The following is a 9016-nucleotide window of genomic DNA, read 5'->3' on the forward strand; positions in this document are numbered from 1 at the left end:
AAGAGGAAAACTGTTTTCAGCCTCCACCCTTGTGTGTATTCCCCCATTGTGCAAGTAAGAAAGCTACAAGTGAGACTCCTTCCTTCTCTCCCACAATCTTGACATGGTATCAGAGCCTTGTTCGTGGTAAGGAGCTCAAGAAAGCAAGCCAAGCTCGCGGTGTTCTGGTAAGAGGAGTAGTGTTGCTTTCATTTTCTGTTTTGGGAGCAGATCTCTGCAGGTAGCACAGCAGAAAATTGCAGGAGTGCATTGTCTCAGGTTGAGACGCCCTTCGCGGTGAAGCAAGAGGACCTTGTTTTTTTTATTTGAGGCCATTTTGGGGCCTGTTTTGGAGGCGGAAGTTTTCTGCACGCACTCAGGAAAAGGCCCAGTTTTATGCTGTGCAACCACTGTTCTACAGGTCGGTGAAAAGTTTCTGTAGAAATTGCATCGTATGCTTGTGCACAGAGACATTGGGAGTTACAGAATCATCCTTGGTTCCTGTTTATGCAAAATCGTCACTAGGAAGTGACTGTGTGGTCAAATACCACTTTCGCCAGTTTTGCAGATTTGCCCTTGTGAGGGTGAAGCTGAGTTTTTGCAGTGACAGAATTTTTCGCAGTGTTTTGTAATGGCGTCTGATTCTCTCTCACAGATTGTCACTGAAAAGCTTGACAAGAACAACTTCCAAGCATGGAAGTTTAGAATGACGAATTTCCTTATGGGAAAAGGATATTGGGAATTTGTTGCAGGAAATGAAGAAGAACTAGTTCTTTCTAATGTTCCCAATCAACAGCAAATGCAGGCATTCAAAGCATGGCATGAGAGAGCCAGGAAAGTTATGTACTGGCTGTCTATCAGCATTTCAGACTCTATGATTGTGCATATTCAGGATGCAAGTACGCCAAAGGAGGCATGGGATACTCTGTCAAAGATGTATAGCACAAATACACAAGCCAGGAAAATGCAGCTCAAGCAAGAGTTGCACAATGTGCAAAGAGAAAATATGAGCATCAATGACTACTACATGAAGGTGAAGAAGATTGCAGATGCACTTGCTTCCATTGGGTCGCCAGTGGAAGATGATGATTTAGTTTCTGTGACCTTGAATGGTCTAGGAAAGGATTATGCACAGTTTCGGACATCCATTTCAGTTCGTGAAAGAATTCCTGATTTTGAGGAGTTGATTGCTCTTCTAATTTCTGAGGAGCAGAGAAATGGTGGTGCATCTTCTTCAGGAGGAACTTCAAAAGAAACTATCTTCTACTCAAATGCTGGAAGAGGTAGAGGCAGAGGTAGAGGAGGCCGATTTGGAGGCCGTGGTAGAAATCAGAATATGCAGCAAACTCAAGAAAACCAGTCCTATGGAGGAGGACGTGGCAACTCTAGAGGCAAGGGGAGCCAAAGAGTCGTGGTGGATGGCAAAGAGGCCTAAAAGCAAATAGTAATGTTGAATGCTACTACTGTGGTAAAATGGGTCATATGGCTAAAGACTGCTATAAAAAGCAGAATGACATCATGAATGGAAAACTGCAACAAGGAAATTATGCATCTTCTAGTAGACAGGGTGATGACAGAAATGAGCATTTGTTTATGGTGCAGCACATGAACAATTCTGTGACAAGTGCAGAAGAAAGCAACGATGTGTGGTATGTTGACTCAGGTGCATCAAACCACATGACAGGTCATGCAGAATGGATGGAGGATGCAAGGAAAATGGAAAAACCAGGATTTGTGGAGACTGGTGATGATACTGCACATCCTATTGTGCAGATTGGAAAAATTACTTTGTCTATGCAAGATGGGAAAAATAAATACCTGTCCGATGTATTTCATGTCCCGAATATCACCAAGAATCTGGTTTCTGTTGGTCAAATGGTTGAACAGGGCTTGCAAGTCAGATTTAATCCTCATAGATGCTTTGTTGAGGATATGAAAAATAAAGGTCGCTTGATAGCAAAAGGAAAGAAGAAGGGCAGAATGTTTACGTTGGATGCAGACATGTCTGAATTGAGTGCAGCAATGTTTGCACATGGGACCGGTGTAGTTGCAGATATTGATATCTGGCATAAACGCATTGGTCATGTTAATGTACAGCGACTTAAATCAATGCAGGCCCAAAATATTGTTGCAGGATTGCCTAAATTCAAGGTTGCAGAAATGCATAAGGTATGTGAAGCCTGTCAGTTTGGAAAACAGGCAAGGAAACCATTTCCTAGACATGTTCAAGAGAGTAAGAAGCCATTGGAATTAATCCACTCTGATGTCTGGACTACTAAAGCTGCATCTCTTGGAGGCTGTCATTATTTTGTCAGTTTTATTGATGACTATAGCAGAAAAGTTTGGGTGTATTTTATGAAAAAGAAAAGTGAAGTTTTTGGGCATTTCAAAACCCTTAAAGCTATGGTTGAAAAAGAAACAAGCCTGCAAATAAAATGCCTAAGGTCAGATGGAGGGGGAGAGTACCTCTCAAATGAGTTTGCAAGGTTCTTGCAGGAGCATGGCATAAAGCAGCAATATCCATGTAGTCATACCCCACAACAAAATGGAATTGCAGAAAGGAAAAACAGGCATATTGGAGAGGTGTCTCGTGCCATGCTCAACGAAAAAGACTTGCCAGATTTTTACTGGGTTGAAGCAGTTGCTACAGCAGTCTATATAATGAACAGGACTCCCATTTCTCATTTGAAAATTTTTGGTTGCATTGCCTATGTACATGTGCCAGATGAGTTGAGATCCAAGTTGGATCCAAAAGCTAAGAAGTGCATCTTTATTGGCTACTCTCTGCAGCAAAAAGGGTATAGATGCTATAACCCTTCTACTCGTAAGTTTACAGTGAGCAGAGATGTTGTTTTTGATGAGATGAGTAGCTGGTATAAACCAGTAAATGTGATTGATGATGTAGATGCACAAAATGGTTATGCTGCACAGAATTCACAGCAGCAGTCACAAAATATTAGTGGACCTGGAGCGTCCTCTAGCAGTGGTTCACATTCTTCACCATGGACAGGCACATTGAGATCAGGAGAATCTTCTCAAAGCAATGCAGATAGTGGTATGCAGGTATCACGAAAAGGAAAAGAGAAGGTTGATCAGCCCATGTTTGATGTGAATGCAGGTCACTCTATTGTTACACCTGGAGTAAGGAAGACCAGGGATGTTTTGAGAGCACCTGGGAGTGAACCTACTTTGCGCAGGTCTACGAGAGCTAGGTATCCTGTGGATAGGCTGAAATATGATGGATTTACAGCCATTCACTATGCATATATGGTCAAAGTGATACAAGAACCAGAACCCACTTCTTTTGAGCAAGCCATGGGAAAAGAAAAATGGGAGAAAGCCATGGATGAAGAAATGGATGCCTTGGAAGCAAATGCTACATGGGAATTGGTACCTTTGCCTAAAGGTAAGAATGCAATTGGCTGTAAGTGGGTTTATAAGGTGAAGCACAATGCAGATGGTTCTGTGAACAGATACAAGGCAAGATTAGTAGTCAAGGGGTATGCACAAACATATGGCATTGACTATGAAGAAACATTCAGTCCGATTGCAAGGATGGCAACCGTAAGAGCAGTCATTGCTATGGTTGCATCAAAGGAATGGTCTTTACATCAGATGGATGTAAAGAATGCCTTCTTGCATGGTGATTTGCAAGAAGAGGTCTATATGGAGCAGCCACCAGGTTACGTGCATGCTGTTCATCCTGAGTTTGTTTGCAGGTTGAAGAAAGCCTTGTATGGCTTGAAGCAAGCACCTAGAGCATGGTCTGACAAGATAGGACAGTATCTTGTCACTATTGGCTTTCAGATTTCCAAGGCAGATTTCTCACTTTATGTGAGAAAAACAGAGAAAGGTATTATGCTACTTGTCATTTATGTTGATGATTTGATTATGACAGGTGACAGTGATGAAGATATCCTTCATGTGAAAATGCTATTGAAGCAAAAGTTTGAGATAAAGGATTTGGGAGAGCTGCGTTATTTCTTGGGCATTGAGGTGATTAGATCACCAAGTGGGATACAGCTCTTGCAGAGGCAGTATGGATTGGACATGCTGTCCAAATATGGGATGACAGGCTGTAAGCCTATTTTAGTTCCTTTGGAGCAGAATGTGAAGCTGAGCGCAGATGCAGGTGAGCTTCTGGAAGACCCTACTATGTACAGACGCATAGTAGGAAGCTTGATTTATATGACTATTACCAGGCCAGATTTGAGCTATGCTGTTGGATTGGTAAGTCAGTTTATGCAGGCTCCAAGGAAATCGCATTTGGATGCGGCTAGACGCATACTCAGGTATGTGAAGTCCACATTGCAGTATGGACTATTTTATGAGACTGGGGTTCAGATACAGCTTCATGGATACACTGATGCTGATTGGGCTGGTAGTATTTCTGATAGACGATCTACCAGTGGATATGTGTTCTCTTTTGGGAGTGCTGCAGTCACTTGGAAGAGCAAGAAACAGCCTACAGTTGCCTTGTCGAGCACAGAGGCTGAGTACAGGGGTGCAGCAATGGCTGCATGTGAGGTAGCTTGGTTGCATAAGCTACTTTATGATATGCATCAGTCTACAGATGGGCCAGTTGTCATTTATTGTGACAACATGATTAGTATACACTTGGCAAATAACCCAGTCTATCATGCTAGAACAAAGCACATTGAGGTGCATTATCACTATGTGCGGGAGAGGGTTTTACTAGGTCTTATTGATCTAGTTTATGTCAGCACAGAGGATCAAGTAGCTGACATATTTACGAAGGCATTGGGCGCAGAGAAGCTGCGCAAGTTCAGAGACCTGCTTGGTGTGCAGGAATTGGGATTGAGCTCGAGGGGGAGTGTTGAGATATCGAGCTCCACTGGTGATATGCCAGGGTGACCGTTGTGCATTTATGTCACCGACATGTTAGTTGCAGATGCGGTTGGTACACCGCCCATGAATAATAGCTACATGATAGCTATCCTTATCTACTCTAGTTCGTGGCTCAGTTAGTATGCCACCTTAGTTAGTTGAGTTTGGTTTGAGACCCATATATAGGGTTCTTCTATTTCTTTGTATTAGAGTTCTTTTTGGCTTACACAACTAAGAAGAGGAAAACTGTTTTCAGCCTCCACCCTTGTGTGTATTCCCCCATTGTGCAAGCAAGAAAGCTACAAGTGAGACTCCTTCCTTCTCTCCCACAATCTTGACACTTATCTCTATTTGACTGATCATTTGACTGCCATGAACTAGATCCACCACATCTACCATGGGGTGATCTCCCCCTGCCTCTAAAGCTATTAGATCCATGCTAGCCCTCTGTATTTGTGCCATGTTAGGCATTTTGTTGATGCTATTCATAAGCATTTCGAGTGTCTCCTCGACATCGAAAAGAGCCACGGCCTCTGCCGCCTCTACCACACTGGCGAGAGTAAAGAACATTTTCTCTGCTTTGAGAGGTACTAAAACCTTTATTCATCCCAAGCTTAACTTCCTCATGCAGCAGAAAAGCAGTTAGCTCATCCCAATCAGGGGATTCAGCTCTCACAGAAATAGACGTATCAAATGCTTTATATTCTTTGCCAAGTCCATTCAATGCCACTGCAATCGTATCATCCTTTACACAACTAAGAAGAGGAAAACTGTTTTCAGCCTCTACCCTTGTGTGTATTCCCCCATTGTGCAAGCAAGAAAGCTACAAGTGAGACTCCTTTCTTCTCTCCCACAATCTTGACATGGTATCAGAGCCTTGTTCGTGGTAAGGAGCTCAAGAAAGCAAGCCAAGCTCGTGGTGTTCTGGTAAGAGGAGCAGTGTTGCTTTCACTTTCTGTTTTGGGAGCAGATCTCTACAGATAGCACAGCCGGAAAGTGCAGGAGTGCATTGTCTCAGGTTGAGACGACCTTGTTTTTTTGATTTGAGACCATTTCGAGGCCTGTTTTAGAGGCGAAAGTTTTCTGCACGCACTCAGGAAAAGACCCTATTTTATGCTGTGCGACCATTGTTCTACAGGTCGGTGAAAAGTTATTGTAGAAATTGCATCGTATGCTTGTGCACAGAGACATTGGGAGTTACAGAATCATCCTTGTTGCCTGTTGATGCAAAATCGTCACTAGGAAGTGACTGTGTGGTTAAATACCACTTTCGTCAGTTTTGCAGATTTGCCCTTGTGAGGCTGAAGCTGTGTTCTCTGTAGTGAAAGAATTTTTTGCAGTGTTCTGTAATGGCGTCTGATTCTCTTTCACAGATTGTAACTGAAAAGCTTGACAAGAACAACTTCCAAGCATGGAAGTTTAGAATGACGAATTTCCTTATGGGAAAAGGATATTGGGAATTTGTTGCAGGAAATGAAGAAGAACCAGTTCTTCCTGATGTTCCCAATCAACAGCAAATGCAGGCATTTAAAGCATGACATGAGAGAGCCAGGAAAGTTATGTACTGGCTGTCTATCAGTATTTCAGACTCTATGATTGTGCATATTCAGGATGCAAGTACGCCAAAGGAGGCATGGGATACTTTGTCAAAAATGTATAGCACAAATACGCAAGCCAGGAAAATGCAGCTCAAGCAAGAGTTGCATAATGTGCAAAGAGAAAATATGAGCATCAATGACTACCACATGAAGGTGAAGAAGATTGCAGATGCACTTGCTTCCATTGGGTCGCCAGTGGAAGATGATGATTTAGTTTCTGTGACCTTGAATGGTCTAGGAAAGGATTATGCACAGTTTCAGACATCCATTTCAGTTCGTGAAAGAATTCCTGATTTTGAGGAGTTGATTGCTCTTCTAATTTCTGAGGAGCAGAGAAATGGTGGTGCATCTTCTTCAGGAGGAACTTCAAAAGAAGCTGTCTTCTACTCAAATGCTGGAAGAGGTAGAGGCATAGGTAGAGGAGGCCGATTTGGAGGCCGTGGTAGAAATCAGAATATGCAGCAAACTCAAGAAAACCAGTCCTATGGAGGAGGACGTGGCAACTCTAGAGGCAAGGGGAGCCAAAGAGGTCGTGGTGGATGGCAAAGAGGCCTAAAAGCAAATAGTAATGTTGAATGCTACTACTGTGGTAAAATGGGTCATATGGCTAAAGACTGCTATAAAAAGCAGAATGACATCATGAATGGAAAACTGCAACAAGGAAATTATGCATCTTCTAGTAGACAGGGTGATGACAGAAATGAGCATTTGTTTATGGTGCAGCACATGAACAATTCTGTGACAAGTGCAGAAGAAAGCAACGATGTGTGGTATGTTGACTCAGGTGCATCAAACCACATGACAGGTCATGCAGAATGGATGGAGGATGCAAGGAAAATGGAAAAACCAGGATTTGTGGAGACTGGTGATGATACTGCACATCCTATTGTGCAGATTGGAAAAATTACTTTGTCTATGCAAGATGGGAAAAAGAAATACCTGTCCGATGTATTTCATGTCCCGAATATCACCAAGAATCTGGTTTCTGTTGGTCAAATGGTTGAACAGGGCTTGCAAGTCAGATTTAATCCTCATAGATGCTTTGTTGAGGATATGAAAAATAAAGGTCGCTTGATAGCAAAAGGAAAGAAGAAGGGCAGAATGTTTACGTTGGATGCAGACATGTCTGAATTGAGTGCAGCAATGTTTGCACATGGGACCGGTGTAGTTGCAGATATTGATATCTGGCATAAACGCATTGGTCATGTTAATGTACAGCGACTTAAATCAATGCAGGCCCAAAATATTGTTGCAGGATTGCCTAAATTCAAGGTTGCAGAAATGCATAAGGTATGTGAAGCCTGTCAGTTTGGAAAACAGGCAAGGAAACCATTTCCTAGACATGTTCAAGAGAGTAAGAAGCCATTGGAATTAATCCACTCTGATGTCTGGACTACTAAAGCTGCATCTCTTGGAGGCTGTCATTATTTTGTCAGTTTTATTGATGACTATAGCAGAAAAGTTTGGGTGTATTTTATTAAAATGAAAAGTGAAGTTTTTGGGCATTTCAAAACCCTTAAAGCTATGGTTGAAAAAGAAACAGGCCTGCAAATAAAATGCCTAAGGTCAGATGGAGGGGGAGAGTACCTCTCAAATAAGTTTGCAAGGTTCTTGCAGGAGCATGGCATAAAGCAGCAATATTCATGTAGTCATACCCCACAACAAAATGGAATTGCAGAAAGGAAAAACAGACATATTGGAGAGGTGTCTCGTGCCATGCTCAACGAAAAAGACTTTCCAGATTTTTACTGGGTTGAAGCAGTTGCTACAGCAGTCTATATAATGAACAGGACTCCCATTGCAGCAATACATGGGATGACTCCAGAGGAGAGGTATACTGGTAGGAAACCAGATATTTCTCATTTGAAAATTTTTGGTTGCATTGCCTATGTACATGTGCCAGATGAGTTGAGATCCAAGTTGGATCCAAAAGCTAAGAAGTGCATCTTTATTGGCTACTCTCTGCAGCACAAAAGGGTATAGATGCTATAACCCTTCTACTCGTAAGTTTACAGTGAGCAGAGATGTTGTTTTTGATGAGATGAGTAGCTGGTATAAACCAGTAAATGTGATTGATGATGTAGATGCACAAAATGGTAATGCTGCACAGAATTCACAGCAGCAGTCACAAAATATTAGTGGACCTGGAGCGTCCTCTAGCAGTGGTTCACATTCTTCGCCATGGACAGGCACATTGAGATCAGGAGAATCTTCTCAAAGGAATGCAGATAGTGGTATGCAGGTATCACGAAAAGGAAAAGAGAAGGTTGATCAGCCCATGTTTGATGTGAATGCAGGTCACTCTATTGTTACACCTGGAGTAAGGAAGACCAGGGATGTTTTGAGAGCACCTGGGAGTGAACCTACTTTGCGCAGGTCTACGAGAGCTAGGTATCCTGTGGATAGGCTGAAATATGATGGATTTACAGCCATTTACTATGCATATATGGTCAAAGTGATACAGGAACCAGAACCCACTTCTTTTGAGCAAGCCATGGGAAAAGAAAAATGGGAGAAAGCCATGGATGAAGAAATGGATGCCTTGGAAGCAAATGCTACATGGGAATTGGTACCTTTGCCTAAAGGTAAGA

The sequence above is a fragment of the Lygodium microphyllum genome, chromosome 3 (genome assembly GCF_053477565.2).
Source record: "Lygodium microphyllum isolate KBCC chromosome 3, Lygodium_microphyllum_v1.1.10, whole genome shotgun sequence".
Lineage (NCBI taxonomy): Eukaryota > Viridiplantae > Streptophyta > Polypodiopsida > Schizaeales > Lygodiaceae > Lygodium > Lygodium microphyllum.